Below are 17,332 nucleotides of genomic sequence, written 5' to 3'. Positions count from 1 at the left end.
GCTCCAGTAGTTAAAACCAGAAAAAAGCGAAAATTCTTTCCAACCAATACCATCCTGCCAGTATCCAAACCGGTGAGCCTGCCTTCCGTGACTCGGCCTGAAGCCTCTACTCAGCCTGAAGCCTCTACTCGGCCTGAAGCCTCTACTCGGCCTGAAGCCTCTACTCGGCCTGAAGCCTCTCTTCAGCCGGATGCCTCTCTTCAGCCTGAAGCCTCTCCTCAGCCTGAAGCCTCTCCTCAGCCTGATGCCGCTACTCAGCATGATGAACTGATCCAGCCCGACGATCCTATTAGGTCAGTTGACTCGATGCCCGCTGTTGATCCAGATGATCCGGTACCTGATCCAGTGCCCGCTGTCGTGCCAATTGACTCAGAGCCCGCTGTCATATCTGGTGACCCGGTGCCCACTGCCTTGCCAGATGACGCGGTGCCCGCTGGCAAGCCAAATGACCTGATGCCTGGTGACCCAGTGCCCGCTGTCATACCTGGTGACCCGATGCCCGCTGTCGAGCCAGACGATCCAATGCCTGGTGACCCGGTGCCCACTGCCTTGCCAGATGACGCGGTGCCCGCTGACAAGCCAAATGACCTGATGCCTGGTGACCCAGTGCCCGCTGTCATACCTGGTGACCCGATGCCCGCTGTCGAGCCAGACAATCCGGTACCTGATGCCCCGGTGCTCACTGTCGTACCAGTTGACTCGGAGCCCACTGCCTTGCCGGATGACGCGGTGCCCGCTGTCGAGCCAAATGACCTGATGCCTGGTGACCCAGTGCCCGCTCTCCAGTCAGACGATCCAATGTCTGACCCAGTGCCCGCGGTCATACCAGTTGACTTGGAGCCCACTGCCTTGCCAGATGACGCGGTGCCCGCTGTCGAGCCAAATGACCTGATGCCTGGTGACCCGATGCCCGCTGTCCAGCCAGACCATACAATGTCTGACCCAGTGCCTGCGGTCATACCAGTTGACTCGGAGCCCACTGTCGTGCCTGGTGACTCGGTGCCCGCCGCTCCGCCTGGGGGCCCGAGACCTGTTGCTCTGCTTGGGGGTCCAGCGCCCGCCGCCCCGCCTGGGGATCCGGCGCCCGCCGCCCCGCCTGGGGGCCCGAGACCTGTCGCTCCGCCTGAGGGCCCGAGACCTGTCGCTCCATCTGGGGGTCCGGCGCCCGCCGCTCCGCCTGAGGGCCCGAGACCTGTCGCTCCACCTGGGGGTCCGGCGCCCGCCGCTCCGCCTGAGGGCCCGAGACCTGTCGCTCCATCTGGGGGTCCGGCGCCCGCCGCTCCGCCTGAGGGCCCGAGACCTGTCGCTCCTCCTGGGGGTCCGGCGCCCGCCGCTCCGCCTATGGGCCCAAGACCTGTCGCTCCGCCTGGGGGTCCGGCGCCCGCCGCTCCGCCTGAGGGCTCGAGACCTGTCGCTCCACCTGGGGGTCCGGCGCCCGCCGCTCCGCCTGAGGGCCCGAGACCTGTCGCTCCACCTGGGGGTCCGGCGCCCGCCGCTCCGCCTGAGGGCCCGAGACCTGTCGCTCCACCTGGGGGTCCGGCGCCCGCCGCTCCGCCTGAGGGCCCGAGACCTGTCGCTCCGCCTGGGGGTCCGGCGCCCGCCGCCCCGCCTGAGGGCCCGAGACCTGTCGCTCCGCCCGGGGGCCCGATGCCTGTCGCCCCGCCCGGGGGCCCGGTGCCTGCCGCCCCGCCCGGGGGCCCGGTGCCTGCCGCCCCGCCCGGGGGCCCGGTGCCTGCCGCCCCGCCCGGGGGCCCGGTGCCTGCCGCCCCGCCCGGGGGCCCGGTGCCTGCCGCTCCGCCCGGGGGCCCGGTGCCTGCCGCTCCGCCCGGGGGCCCGGTGCCTGCCGCTCCGCCCGGGGGCCCGGTGCCTGTCGCCCCGCCCGGGGGCCCGGTGCCTGCTGCTCCGCCTGGTAATCCGATGTGCCTCTGCCCGGAGTCCTGCCCGATGTGCCTCTGCCCGGAGTCCTGCCCGATGTGCCTCTGCCCGGAGTCCTGCCCGATGTGCCTCTGCCCGGAGTCCTGCCCGATGTGCCTCTGCCCGATGTGCCTCTGCCCGATGTGCCTCTGCCCGATGTGCCTCTGCCCGATGTGCCTCTGCCCGGAGTCCTGCCCGGTGTGCCTCTGCCCGGTGTGCCTCTGCCCGGAGTCCTGCCCGATGTGCCTCTGCCCGGTGTGCCTCTGCCCGGAGTCCTGCCCGGTGTGCCTCTGCCCGGTGTGCCTCTGCCCGGAGTGCCTCTGCTCGATGTGCCGCTGCCCGGAGTCCAGCTCGGTGTGCCGCTGCCCGGAGTCCTGCCCGGTGTGCCAGTCTTTGCTATCCCGCCAGTTGCCAGACCCGGGCGGTGGAACATTTTGCCCAGCTAGGACTGTTTGGAGCGTCCTGAGGCCGCTCCTTGAGGGGGGGGTACTGTTAGGAATGGACTGGCCAGCAATGGTGGGACTCACCTGCCTTTTGATCTGCAGTACCAGGGCTGGCCAGCGGGTGCTCCCAGCAATCAGAGACTCAACCTTTCAGCCAGCTAACACCTGGAACTGATGATACTGGGGTATTTAAGGGATGGCCAGACTTGCAGACTCTGCCTTGGTGTTGTGTTTGTCCTGGGCCCTGTATCTGTCCTGCATCCTGTTTCTGTTGCTTTGCTGACCCTGATCTGAACTGCTGCTGACTTCTCCTGCTCTGATCCTGGCTTGTGACCCTGACCACCCCTCTGTCTGACCCTCTGTACCTCGCTGCTTGCTACCTGCTGAACCTGGCCTGTGACCCCGACCATTCTCTGCTTGCTCCCCCCGTACCTACCTGCCCAATTGATATTGACCCGGCCTGCCTGACGACGCTTGCTTGTATGTACTGTTATCTGTGGGTGGTTGGTTTGGTTTGTTTGCACTGTATTATGTTTAGTATTGCCCTGCGTTTATGTTTGTATGGTTAGTGTTAATAAATTATATTGTTTATCACATTTCTGAAGTCTGCGTTTCCCTGCATCAGCCACACATCTCTGGTCATACCTGGGAGCCCTGACAAGGAGTGGGCTGAGGCTGGAGTCAGTGCATCAAGAGCAACCACACACAGACGGATCCTGGACATGGGCTTCACATGTCGTATTCCTCTTGTCAAGCCGCTCCTGAACAACAAACACCGTCAGAAGCGTCTTACCTGGGCTAAAGAAAAACAGACCTAGTCTGTTGCTTAGTGGTCCAAAGTCCTCTTTTCTGATGAGAGCAACTTTTGCATCTCATTTGGAAACCAAGGACCCAAAGTATGGAGGAAGAATGGAGAGGCACACACTGCAAGATGCTTGAAGTCCAGTGTGAAGTTTCCACAGTCTGTGTTGATTTGGGGAGCCATGTCATCTGCTGGTGTTGGTCCACTGTGCTTCATTAAGTCCAGGGTCAACGCAGCCGTCTACCAGGAGATTTTGGAGCACTTCATGCTTCCTTCCGCAGACGAGCTTTATGGGGATGCTGACTTCATTTTCCAGCAGGACTTGGCACCTGCAGACACTGCCAAAAGCACCAAAACCTGATTCAATGACCGTGGGATTCCTGTGCTTGATTGGCCAGCAAACTCGCCTGACCTGAATCCTATAGAGAATCTATGGGGCATTGCCAAGAGAAAGATGAGAGACATGAGACCGAACAATGCAGAAGAGCTGAAGGCCGCTATTGAAGCATCCTGGTCTTCCTTAACACCTCAACAGTGCCACAGGCTGATAGCTTCCATGCCACGCCGCATTGAGGCAGTAATTGCTGCAAAAGGGGCCCAAACCAATTACTGAGTACACATGCATGCTTATACTTTTCAGAGGTCTGATATTGTTCTATGTACAATCCTTGTTTTATTGATTGCATGTAATATTCTAATTTTCTGAGATTGTGGATTTGGGGTTTTCATGAGCTGTAAGCCATAATCATCACAATTATGACAAATCACGGCTTGAACTATCTTGCTTTGCATGTAATGAGTCTATCTCATATATTAGTTTCACCTTTTAAGTTGCATTACTGAAATAAATGAACTTTTGTACGATATTCCAATTTTTTGAGTTTCACCTGTATATGACGTTACAGATGTCCCTATGAAGATAGGCTTATATTGTTATTATATACTAATTGGACTTTTATTTTCATATGTTATAGATATCTTGAGCACCGTACTCTTATGTCATTTACATTTCATGTTTTGTTGCCTGCAATGATGAGTTGGCTGATTTATTGATTTATTCCAGACCATAGCGCAGTTATTTCATAATTTTTTATACATTATCTCTACTTTTTGCCATCTTTGCCTTTCTTCCTGGCAGCAGCATTTTACCAGAAAAAATGCTAGATGCTTGTAAATGCATTTAGGCATTTCAAGAACATGGGCATTATTTCATTTAATTGCCCAGAATATATTCTAGCCCTTGAAATGAATTAATGTTCAAGCACTAAGTGCACCTAGTGTTAATGCGCATTTAGACATGTTTATATGCACTTACATGCCAAAACACCACTGCTCCTGGATGCTTGGATGTGGGTTTTTTTTTCTGCCTCTAAACTCCTCTAAATGCCTATGTATGCATGGACACATAGGCTAACATGCAGGGGCATTTAAAGGTAGAAAAAAAAGCGAGATGCCCCAACAGACACGTTAAAAACGTCCAGTGGGCATGAGGCCTTAAACTGATTCCATTTTCAGAGCTTTTGTATACCTTTTTGTATATTCTTCTTACAATAACCTGTATGATCATACTGTCTCTTTAGGGTCTAGATCAGGGGTCTCCACACTTTCTAAACAATGGGCCAGTTTACTGTCCTTGAGACTTTAGGGGGGCAAGACTTTGGCTATTGGGAGTAGAAAAGGTTCTGACGTTAGTGGGAAGAGACAATGCCCCATCTTTGGTGTCAGTGGGTGGAATTGTGGCCCATCATAGGTGTCCTTTGGGAAGGTTTGAGACCCATTATTGATGTCATTGGGAGGAATTGCGACCCATTGTTGGTGTCAGTGGGAGGAATTGTGCCCCATCATTGGTGTAATTGGGAGGAATTGTGACCCATCATTGGTGTCATTCGGAGGAATTGTGCCCAATCGTTGATGTCATTGGGAGGAATTGTGCCTCGTCATTGTGCCTGATCATAGGTGTCATTGGGTCAAATTGTGCTCATTTATTGGTGTCAGTGGGGGGAATATGTCCCATTGTTGGTATCAGTGGATGAAATTGTACCCCAAATACCGGATAAAAGCAAGCAAAGGGCCGCATCTGGCCTCCAGGCTGCAGTTTGGAGACCACTGGTCTAGATGAAAAAATTGGAACCTGACATAGAACAGAATAGAATATTATACAAAATACCTAACTTATTTCAATCTCCCATACCTTGCAATAAATAGACCTTTAGGCCCCATTCACACCTTTTCTGCCCACATTCCTGGAAACATATGAAAAACACACATCTTGCTTGCAATGCCAAAAATTCTAATGGCACAGCAAATGTGGGTAGCAGTGACACATTTTGTCACATGAGAAAGGCTCCAAAGTACACAATGCAAAAACATGCCTGGCTCACTGCCAAAAAAGGTGCAGTAGCTACTTTGGTGCATTTTCTCATGTTGGGCAGCCTTAGGTTTAACCCTAAGGCTACCTTATGCTTTCACATGATAAATATGCAAAAAAAAAGACCACATTGTTTTGCATTGTGTGAATGCAGCCTTAAGAAGAAAGTTATACAAGCAATTCAACTTTAGAGTAACTTTTAGATACAATGTAACAGAAATACATGCAGTTGTATCTATTGACCAGTAGAGGGCCCCCACAACACTGAAATAAGGATGAGCTCATACAATTGATAAAGATAACTTCACTAAGATTTTGTGTGAATTAGTTTTGATTACTATCATCTAGGCATTATTTTATATCTATGTACTTATATAATTTTACATGTGTAATAGTATAAATAATAATAGTGTACAGTATACATTCATATACAATTCATATTAATTGCTAATGTCATTTACCTAGTCTATAAAATCGAGTGTATCTTTGTTATGTATTTTATAATGATCACATGATTGATCTATGTTTTCAACTAGATGTTTTCAAGTAAATAGTTTGTTATAAAGTAATATAAGGTGTGCTATAAACTCACTATTTATAACAATGTCTTTAACCGCTTGCCAACTGCCCAATGTAATTTTACTGCGGGCGGGCAGCTCATACAGGCACCACCACACACCTATATGTTGGCACCTTCTCCCAGGTTCAGGGCACCCCTCCCCTTCTTGTAGCTGACTCCTGCTGTGATTGGACACAGGGATTTTGTCCAATCACAGCCCAGAGCCTGTGTTGACAAACACACAGGGCTCTGTACAGAGGGAATGATCTGTGTGTTTTTTCTACCTGCAAAGCATGGAGAATGAACAAACAAATTTTTAGTAAAAATAGCACCTATTACACACATTAACACTTATTAGTCACACACCCCTTGATTACCCCAAGACGTCAACCCCTTCCCAGCCAGTGTCATTAGTACAATGACAGTGTATAGCCTGCCACACTATAAATTGCTGATCACCACCGTTACCAGTATAAAACAAATAAATTCCATTATCTATACCCTAGTTTGTAGATGCTATAACTGTCACACAAACCAATCAATACATATACGTATTGGGATTTTTTTTTCCACCAAAGACATGTAGCAGATTTTGGCCTGAATGTATGAAGAAAGTGTATTTTTTATTGGATATGTTTTCTACCAAAAAGTAAAAAAATTATGTTTTTTTTCCCAAAAATTTTGTCTCTTTTTTATATAATAAAAAAAATCAGTGGTGATCAAATACCACCAACAGAAAGCTTTATTTGTGTGAAAACAACAATACAAATTTCATTTGGGTACAGTGTTGCAAGACCGCACAATTGCCAGTTAAAATAGCTCATTGCTAAATAGCAAAAAATGGCCTGGTCATGAAGGGGGTAAAATCTTCTGGAGCTCAAGTGGTTAAAGATTTCCACAGCTACCCATACATTAAGTAGGGTGCCAGCTTAAAGTGTGGTAAATGGAAGGAAAAGAAAACTGCCTTCACTGAGTCTGGACTTCTCAGGCTGCTCAACTGACTGTTGGCTTCCGTTATCCTTGGTAACCATTTGCTGTACTACATCAGGATATCTCTTTAACCGCTTGCCTACCAGGCACTTATACCCCCATCGTGCTCAGGCCAATTTTCAGCTTTCAGTGCTGTCGCACTTTGAATGACAATTGTGTGGTCATGCAACACTGCACCCATATGAAGTGTTTATCATTTTTTCAAACAAACAGAGATTTCTTTTAGTGGTATGTACTCGCCACTGGGTGTTTTAATTTTTGCGCTATAAACAAAAAAAGAGCAAACATTTTGAAAAAAAAAGTTTTTCTTTGTTTCTATTACAATATTTTGCAAACAGGTAATTTTTCTCCTTCACTGATGTGCGTTGATGAGGCTGCACTGATAGGCAGCACTGATGGGCACTGATAGGCAGCACTGATGGGCACTGATTGGTGGCACTGATGAGGTGGTACTGATAGGCGGCACTGATGAGCTGGCACTGATATGCAAAAATGATAGGCACTGATAGGCAGCACTGATAGGTGGCACTGATGAGCTGGCACTGATATGCAATAATGATGAGCACAGATAGGCGGAACGGATAGGCACTGATAGGTGACACTGATGGGTAGCACTGACTGATGGCACTGACTGGCGGCACTGCTGGGCACTGATTGACAGCACTGCTGGGCACTGATGGGTGGCACTGCTGGTCAGCACTGATGGGCAGCACTGATCGGAGGCACTGCTGGGCACTGGTGGGTGGCACTGCTGGGCACAGGTGGGTGGCACTGCTGGGCATTTGTGGGCGGCGCTTCTGGGCACAGATGGTCGGCACTGGTGGGTGGCACTGCTGGGCACTGATCATCAGCGCCCTGATGAGCGGTGCCGATCCCTCCTTTGACAATTGCCGGTTAATGGCAGTACTTTCCTCATGCTGTGACAGCGTGAGGAAAGTGCAGCCAATAACTGGCAAGTGCATTTACTGGTGATCTGCTGTGTCATTGGACACGGCTGATCACGAGGTAAAAGGCCGCTGTGATTGACCTTTTACCACATCACGAGGACACAGCAATCACGGAGATCGCCGGGTGTGCACCCCCACCCCAATGTGCCTAGTGACCCAAAGCTGTGAACTAATTGTAAAATTTGTCAGTTACCTGCATTGCACTCTTTTAACCCCTTCAGGCCGACGTAACACAAATATGCGGCCTCACAGAACTGGCCTTTTTTCCATGGAGCTGCATATTTGCGTACCTGTCTCAGTGACCGGGGTGTCACTGAGAGCCCTGGGTCCCATTCTAGCGATCGGGACCCGGGACTCCCGATTCCGGGTCACATGATCACTGTGATAGCCTCTGATTGGCTATCACAGTGATCAGTCACTGTGAAGCCCGCCCTCCTTGTTTTTTATCCTCTCTCAATGGAGGAGAGAGATACATTGTATCTCTTGCAGAGAGAAAAAACAACTGTTTGTAAAAAAAAAAGAAAGAATAAAAAAGAAAAATAAATAAATATTTAAAAAGAACACAAAAAAACAAAGAAAAAATATCTAGGTTTGATCTAGTTCAGTGCCAGGTTTAGTGTTTGGGTCAAGGTCAGGATTTTTATTTTTTTTAAATTGGTATCAGTGTCAGTTAGTGTCAGTGTGTTTTAGGTAAAAAAACAAAACACAAAATGCGCACTATTGTTTCTGGGCTGTACCACTGGTACAAACAACAAATAACATACATAGATGGTATCGCTGTGATCGTCAAGAGCTGGAAAATTTATATTGGGTTGTTCTTTGGTGGTAGGTTATGGTAGTAACAAGAAACACACTGCTAAATTTAAAAAAAAATGTTTTTTTTCACTATTTGGGACAGTTTTCTTTTGATGATAAAAAAATCAGGAAATATCAATTACCATTTACCACCAAATGAAAGCCCAATTTGTCCTAAAAAAAAAACCAAATAATAATCCACCTGGATGCGCAAAGTAGTTGTGATGATATATACGGTTTTACTAACACATGTCAAAGTTGTTGTCACGTACTTGACCGGAGGCTGGAGTAGAGAGACGGCTCCCCTTGCGATGAGTGCAGTACGCCCCTGGAGGTGGAGACAGGAGGTACAGTGCCCAAAGAAGCACAGGTTGCCAGTGGTAGTGCTGCTTGGTGACACCTGATGAGATGGAACCCGTGGGTGCTCCAGATGCAGAAGGAGTTTCTTCAGAGGACTCGTGGATCCCGGAGGATGAGTAGGATAGTCAGTAGCCAGAGCCAGGGTCAATACGGAACAGCAGACAGAAGCCTGGTCAGGATCAAGCTGGGGTCATACACAGGGTAGCAGATGTGACGGTTGCGGCGTCAGACCCCCAGCCCTTCTCACCAACTCGTGACCGAAGGACTAGCCAATCTAAAACCACGCTGTCACGTGCATAACAATGCCACGCTCAGCTGCACCCTGCACAAAGATTTTCCAGCTAATGGACCACAATCTATGTACCTGCAGCCTGAGAGCGATTGTTACTGGGTCAGGTTAATTACGCAATTAACCCTTTACACTGCCACCACCTCCTTTTTTGTACAGAGAAGGAGGAAACTCATCAATCTTAGCAGTAACACTATGATGTTTGAATAATCATCTGTATACACACTGTCACCGCAGGCAGATGTATATATAGTGGGTTAAAAACACACACTAGCGCTCTTCAGAGACAGGGATTCTTAGTTTGCATTAAAGAGCTTTATAAACAGTTCAACACTTTTCAGAAAATAAGATTTATTATCCTCTGGAACTCCCTACCACAGCATGTCCGGTCAGCCCCCACCCTATCTGCCTTTAGGCGATCTTTGAAAACGCACTTCTTCAGGGAAGCCTACCCCACCTCCACCTAAGAACTGTACTTGAATCACCTCCACCAGATCATCCCCGCAGCTATCACCTTTTGTATCATCTCCCCCTTCCTTTAGATTGTAAGCTCCACGAGCAGGGCCCTCACATTCCTTCTGTACTGAAATGTATTGTAATTGTACTGTCCCCCTTATATTGTAAAGTGCTGTGCAAACTGTTGGTGCTATATAAATTCTCTATAATAATAATAATAATATTACTAAAAAGGTCAAAATGGTGCAATAAAAGTATTTACAGAAAAAGATGTAGCCAATATATATATATATATATATATATAAATATATATAAATACAGAGAGCAATACCACAACAGAGAGATAACAGAAAGAAGTTTAGAGAGGTAGGATACTTCTCATCAGCCTTGGTTTAAGCACTGTTCAAGTGTCAGAGCAAAAGGGTGCCTTTTCTCCCAAAGTTGGTTCCTGATGTTAAAAAGGGAGAATTCTTCAACTTACTGCTCCAAGCATAACAGCCTCTTTTCTAGGAACTCAGCAGGGTGTCTCCTTAAAGCAGAGAACCAATCGCCTCATTTGGGGAGCGGAGTTTTAGGTGGGGAACTCAGGCTATGACCAAATCCCTCTCAAGTTATACCATGGTCCATAACCTTCCCTAGGTACATGTAGCAGCCTAGCCATTAGTAGATTAATATGCAGAATGATATCCTGAACGTCCAGACATCAAACATGCCATATCTTGCTATTTCAGCTAGAACTATATGGCTTTCTGCTCTCCTGTAGACTTTAACTAGGGGTGTAAGATATCGCATTAAACTGAGCTATCCGAATATATGCTTTATTTCATTGTAATTATTTCCTATCCTAAGATATGAAATTATATGGAAAAGGGGTTTTAAATAGGATGTCTGTTTTACTGTTATCTCGGAATGTCTTTCATGTTCAGTGAAGGACTGGTTTATAGCTTTACGATCCTCTCCAAGCAAGAGTCTCACACACATACTGGGCCCAGGCTAATTTATAACCATGAATCTATTCCGCTGTGCCTGATGACTGTGATCTCAGCATATATACAGACCACATTCCTGAGGGAGGGGGATTGGAGGGAGAGAGAATGATACAAGATGGATGACCAAGTCCATATCTGTGTGCACAATTGCGACAGCAGACAGGAGCAAGGTCAAGATCAAGATGAGGTCATACAGGAGCAGTAGACAGGATCAACATCTTGATCAAGCCGAGGTAGAGAGCCAGGAAGAGAGCCAAAACAAGTTCAGGGTCAAGCTGGGTCTCTAACGGGTAATCAATAGTAAATACAGGAGCACAGAAACACAGACATTTGGGGGGCTGACGATAATCCAGCAATTACTGAACAGAGTTGCAGTCCTTATAAAGGCCACTGATTGTAAGCAATTATCGCATCCTGTGTGTGTTGGTGCGCTTTTGCGCACAGGAATGTGCGATTATGTGCCACCCGCCTATGCGCATGCACACATTTTGTGCGGCCATCTTGAGCATTGGCCCAGGGTTCCTCGTCTTTTCTCCTGCCAGTGCTCACCCCCAAGGGACAGCCTCCGGATGCCCAGTTAGGCTAGTTTTTCAGGAAAACTGTTAAAGAATTCTTGAAGCAGTTTAGGGGCATGCACGTTTCTCGCTGGTTCCCAGGAACTATCCTCTGGTGGATACCCTTTCCATTTAACCAAATATTGAATCTGTTTCCTCCTTTTCCGTCCATCCAAGGTGGATTCAACTTCAACTGGCTGTGGGGGTGGTTCCTCTCTCCAGGGATAGGACTCATTACAGCTGGCTTAAGTAGAGAGACATGGAAGACCGGGTGAATCTTATAAGAGTCAAGTAAGTCCAGCTCAAAGGCCACAGGGTTAATTTCTCTTTTAATTTTAAAAGGTCTAATGAACCTGGGACCTAGTTTTCGTGAAGGGCAAGTGTTGCACATACGGTAAATAATTCAACTGTGCGAAGGATGGGTCGGGTGAAACCAGAAGTGTTTTATTAGGAATGGCTGTAACAAACACAGAAAACTCTTAATTACATGTGACTGGATATGTTCACTGTAATCACTGTCCTCTATACATTACTAAATATTTCCATATACATTAATAAGTATTTTCCTATACATTAATAAACATCTTGAATTGCAATACTGAATATCTAGACCTCTGCAGATATGCTAGTGACCTATTCTGCATAACAATAGCGTATTACAATAGAGAAATCACATTCCTTGTATCTTAGCGCCAAATCACATAGCTGCAATATATATTCACATTTATGCTACAAGTAATCTGTTTGCATAATAGTAGCAGCGACATTTACTAACCACCAGGGCATGTTAAGTCATTTTGTCCTATTTATCATGTTAAACAGCCTCCTGCTTACCTGTAACAAACACAGAAAACTCTTAATTACATGTGACTGGATATGTTCACTGTAATCACTGTCCTGTAGGAAACAAAGTGTTAGACTTTTTGTTCCTACTTCTGTGTCTTCCTATTATCACAGGAAGTAGTTCTGCCCTCTTGTGATGGTACAATAAAAATGCAATCACTAGTATCTTCTATTGACAAAGATAGATTATTGTTATATTAGGTATTAGGCTTTGGATTTAAATTTTATGGGGCTGCCTATTTTCTACACCTCTTACACTCTCCCCCACAAATTTGTTATGTCGTCCCTGACATACGCAGAATTTTTTTTAAGAAAACATTCTTTTACTTGTCTAGTAGTAACCATAGGAAGCCAATGGTAAGTAGTAACCAAGTTACTTGAGGAAACATTCTCCCTGTGACATCTACTCCCTATTACATCACAGCTTCCCACCAGGACCACAGCGCTATAGTACCTGGCAAGATATAGTTGCATGTAACCAACTATTTAGTAAAACCCCTTTCTATACATATTTGTATAGGTTACTAAGTTTAGACAAAGGTGATGAGAAACTAGGGAACATTTTATTACTTTTATACCTTTTTATCATAATGGCGGAATACCCATTGTACATCAACAATGCAGCATAACGTTGCCATCAACTGCTCCGTACTTTTATCGGCCGACTCTGTCTCTTTGTAACATCTAGTTCCCTCACCTAAACTGTTTCTGCCTGACCTACAATATCTGCAGTACAAATGCAATTATATTTTTCCTTACTTGAACCAACAGAAAAGTAACATATAATTATTCTTATTTTGGTAATTAACTTTGGTATAGTGTCCCAAATAGTAAACAATGGTTAACATAATCACTTCTACCAACTTCTATAGTCTTCAGCAAAACATTCTGAACTGAAATACCAGCTAGAGTCAACAGGTAATGTAGGAATACTGTCTATAACCTGTATAGATGAAACTCTGGTAACACTACTGGGTTGACCTAAAGTGTCATATGTCAAAATCTTTGGTTGTCTCCTGTTCCTGTAGGGTTGTATTCTACATTGAGGAAGTGAATCTGAAAGGTCCTCATTCTCCTCTACATCACTTTCAACAAGTTGTTCTGTGTTCTCTGTTTCTGGGCATTCTTCTTCTATACCTCCAAATGCATACTCAGTTTGTTCAATTTGATCTATAGGCTCAGTCTCTCTGACTCCTTCTAAATCATACTCACTTACTTCCAGCTGACGTGGATAGAACTCAATAGCTTCTGGATTTAGCTCTGTACTTTCCTCTGGGTGGTCATGCTGGGTGACTGGGATGAAAGATCTCCAGTGTCTTTGTTCGTGATCTGATTCATTTTCTGATTCTCCCTCAGATATCTGTGTAGGTTGTTGAGTTGTATTTCGATCCTTCACTTGCTTTCTTGCACTGGTTCTGTTGGGTATCTGTTGACCTTGGTCGCTAGGTAGATAATCACATGGCAATAGTAAGTTGCGATGTAAAATCCTTGTTCGGCCTTTTCCAGTTACTGGTTTGATTTCATACACTGGACTGTCTGCACACTTCTTTTTAAGAACAACATGTATGGTATCTTCCCAAAATGATCTCAATTTTCCTGGACCTCCTCTTTCGGTAAGATTTCTGACTAGAACTTTGCTACCTGGTAGAAGTTCAGCTCCATGAATTTTCTTGTCATAGTGTTCTTTTCCTCTCTGTGCAGCTTGAGTAGCTATTTGTGAAGCAACCTTATAGGCCTCAGACATTCTATCTGTCCATATGTTCACATATTCAGAGTAGGTCTTGTATTTTTCAGTTACTGGAGTGTCAAACATACTATCAATGGGTAATCTTGAAGACCTTCCAAACAGTAGAAAGAATGGAGATTGTCCTGTAGCTTCACTTCGAGTACAATTATATGCATGGACTACCTTTGCTAGTGAATTTTTCCAGTCCTTTTTTGAATCTGGTGACAGGGTACGAAGCATAGATAGCAGGGTACGATTAAATCTTTCAACTTGCCCATTACCTTCTGGGTGATATGGCGTTGTGTGAGAATTTTGGATGTGGCAGTGCTTCCCTAATGTCAAAAACAAGTGATTTTCAAACTCTCTACCCATATCATGGTGAATTCTGGTAGGAAATCCGAATTTCAAAACAAAATCATTGAATATTTTGTCAGCAACAGTTTTTGCGGACTTGTTCTTGGTTGCATATGCCTGAGCAAATCTTGTAAAATGATCTATTACCACTAAGATATACTCATATCCACCTTTACATTTCTCGAGATGAAGAAAGTCAATGGAGACCATCTCAAAAGGATAAGTTGTCACAATATTGTTCAACGGGGCTCGAACAAGCTTATTTGGCCGTTTGTCTTTCAGACAAGTACATTGACGTGTGATATAATGCTCAGTGTCCCTTTGCATATGTGGCCAAAAGAATCTTTCTCTGATTAAATTTACAGTCCTTTCTACTCCTAAGTGTCCCATCTCTTCATGTAACTCTTTCCATACTAAGTGATGGTACAACTTGGGCAACACTAGTTGAGAACCAGATGATGTTTTCCGTCTCAAAATTTTATTGTCGTCGAGGTAGAGTTTGGTCCATTGTTTCATAAGTATGAAAAGATCAACGGGTTCACCTTGTCGTTCCTGTTTGGATGGAAACTTGTTTTGGCTTTTATACTTCCATACTTTTCCAATCACAGAGTCTTCCTTCTGTGCGGTTCTTATTGTCTCTTTTGGTATTTGAGTTACCTTCTTTGGTGCTGCATCAGTTGTATTGGCAATCGTCATTGGACATAGCCAAGGTATCCTTTCTTTTTGATGTGCTTGAATTGCTTGGGTTATGGAAGTGATGACTTTGGGGTCTACTGCTTGTGAACATTGTTGCATGTATTGTTCAGGACTCAATGGCATACGAGAAAGTACATCTGCGTCAGCATTCCTTCTCCCAGGACGATATTTAATAGTGAAGTTGAAGTCAGCTAGTTCTGCAACCCATCGATGTCCTGTAGCATTCAATTTTGCTGTAGTGAGGACATAGGTTAGTGGATTGTTGTCAGTATATACAACAAATGATGGACAATAATATAGGTAATCTCGGAATCTATCACATATTGCCCACTTCATTGCTAGAAACTCGAGCTTCCCTGAATGCATGTGGTAGTTTTTCTCAGCAGGTGTGAGAGTTCTAGACCCATAAGCAATCACCTTTAGTTTCTCCTCTTGGTCTTGGTATAATACGGCTCCTATTCCTTCTTGTGAGGCATCACAGTGAAGAACAAAGGGTTTGGAATATTCGGGGTAACCCATAACTGGAGGATGAGTTAACACTTCAATGAGCTGGTTCAGTACTATCTGATGATGGTCAGTCCAGGCTATAGACTGATAGGATGGAAGTTGGCCTTTTGACTTTGGGATTGGTTTCCTCCTCTTCTTTGTCTGGTTATCTGGTGTTGAGGTTGTGGTAGGTGTCAAACCTGCTGACAATAGTTCATAGAGAGGTTTGGCAATTCTGGAGAAGTTTTGAACATAAGGGCGATAGTAGGAAATAAATCCTAATAGTTTCCTGAGTTCTCCGACAGTCTTTGGTTGGTTGTTTCTTAAGGCAAGAACAGGTGCCGTGTCGGCCGGGTCCATAGAGTGGCCTTCTTTTGACACAATCTTGCCCAGGAATCTGACTTTATTTTGAAAAAGTTCACACTTCCTGGCTGTTAACTTGATTCCGTGTTGTTGGTAACGTTGAAGTACTGACCGGACATGCTCCACATGCTCCTGGAATGATTTACTATGGACAAGGTTGTCATCTAAATATGGCAGGCAAATCTCATCTCTCAGTCCTATTAAACATGTCTCCATACTGCGTTGGAATTCGGCTGGTGCAGAGCTCAGACCAAAGGGTATTCGGATCCATTCATACAAACCCCAAGGTGTAATGAATGCTGTCAATGGTCGACTGGCTTCTTCCATAAATCCTTGATGGTATGTTTTCCCCTGGTCTAGCACAGAAAACCATGAACTTCCTCCTAGACTGTCCAGCATGTCTTGGATTCTAGGAATTGGATGACGGTCAGGAATGGACTTCTGGTTCAACTCTCTATAATCGCAACACAGTCTTAAACTGCCATCTTTCTTTCTTACGCACACAATGGGTGATGAGTATGATGATTTTGATTCTGCAATCCATCCTCGATTTATCAGATCCTGCAGATATTCCTTAACTTCTTGGTGCAGTGGTTTCGGCACAGACATGTAAGTTCTCGTGACTGGTGTACTGTCTTTGAGACGAATCTGTAACTGTAAAGAAGGAATACATCCTACATCAGAGTCATCTTTGGCAAAAGCATTGCATTCTTCCCTTAGTATTTCTTTGACGATTTGTTGATCTTCAGGAGGGAGGTGTTTCAAAGGCACTGGTGGGTCCCAGCACTCCTGATTGTCATCCCCAACCCGCGGATAAGTCTCATTTGGATTTCCAATTTTCCCTTTTGGTCCTACCTTGAGTGTCTGTGGTTCAGAGGTCACCGAATTAGTAAACACATTTGCTGATTGTTTCAATTGTACTTGAGCCGGATATGTTGTTTTTATGGGCTCTACACCTCCAATCTTTGTTTGACCTGGTAACACAATGTCCCGTTTAGTTGTATTCCAAACTGGAATGGTCAGTTTGGAGAATTGTCCTCTTTGAAATGAGACTAGTGTCTCACCAATATGCAGTCCATCCGGCAGGTGATAAGCCTCACTCGGTGTAAACAAAACTGTCTGAGCCTGCAAGGACGGTTTGGTGTGAACACTACACCGGATGTCTGTTACAGTATTTGCAGGGATTCTTTGGTTCTTAGTACCAGTCTTTACGATAGCACCACTGGTTTCCCTACAGTTGGCTTGTAGTAAGCTTACAAGGACTTCTGCTTTGGGGGTTGGCAGTTCCAAAGCTGTTCTTAATATGTCCACAAAACCTGGGATAACTTTCTTCCCATCAGCAACTGTCTCTTTGAATGTTTCTTCAATTATATTATAGCCGATAATTGGCTTCTCAGC

Source organism: Staurois parvus, unplaced genomic scaffold (genome assembly GCF_062004578.1).
Source record: "Staurois parvus isolate SC_StPar_1 unplaced genomic scaffold, SC_StPar_1.0 ptg000630l, whole genome shotgun sequence".
In the NCBI taxonomy this organism is placed as follows: Eukaryota; Metazoa; Chordata; class Amphibia; order Anura; family Ranidae; genus Staurois; species Staurois parvus.
This window is presented reverse-complemented; position numbering follows the sequence as displayed.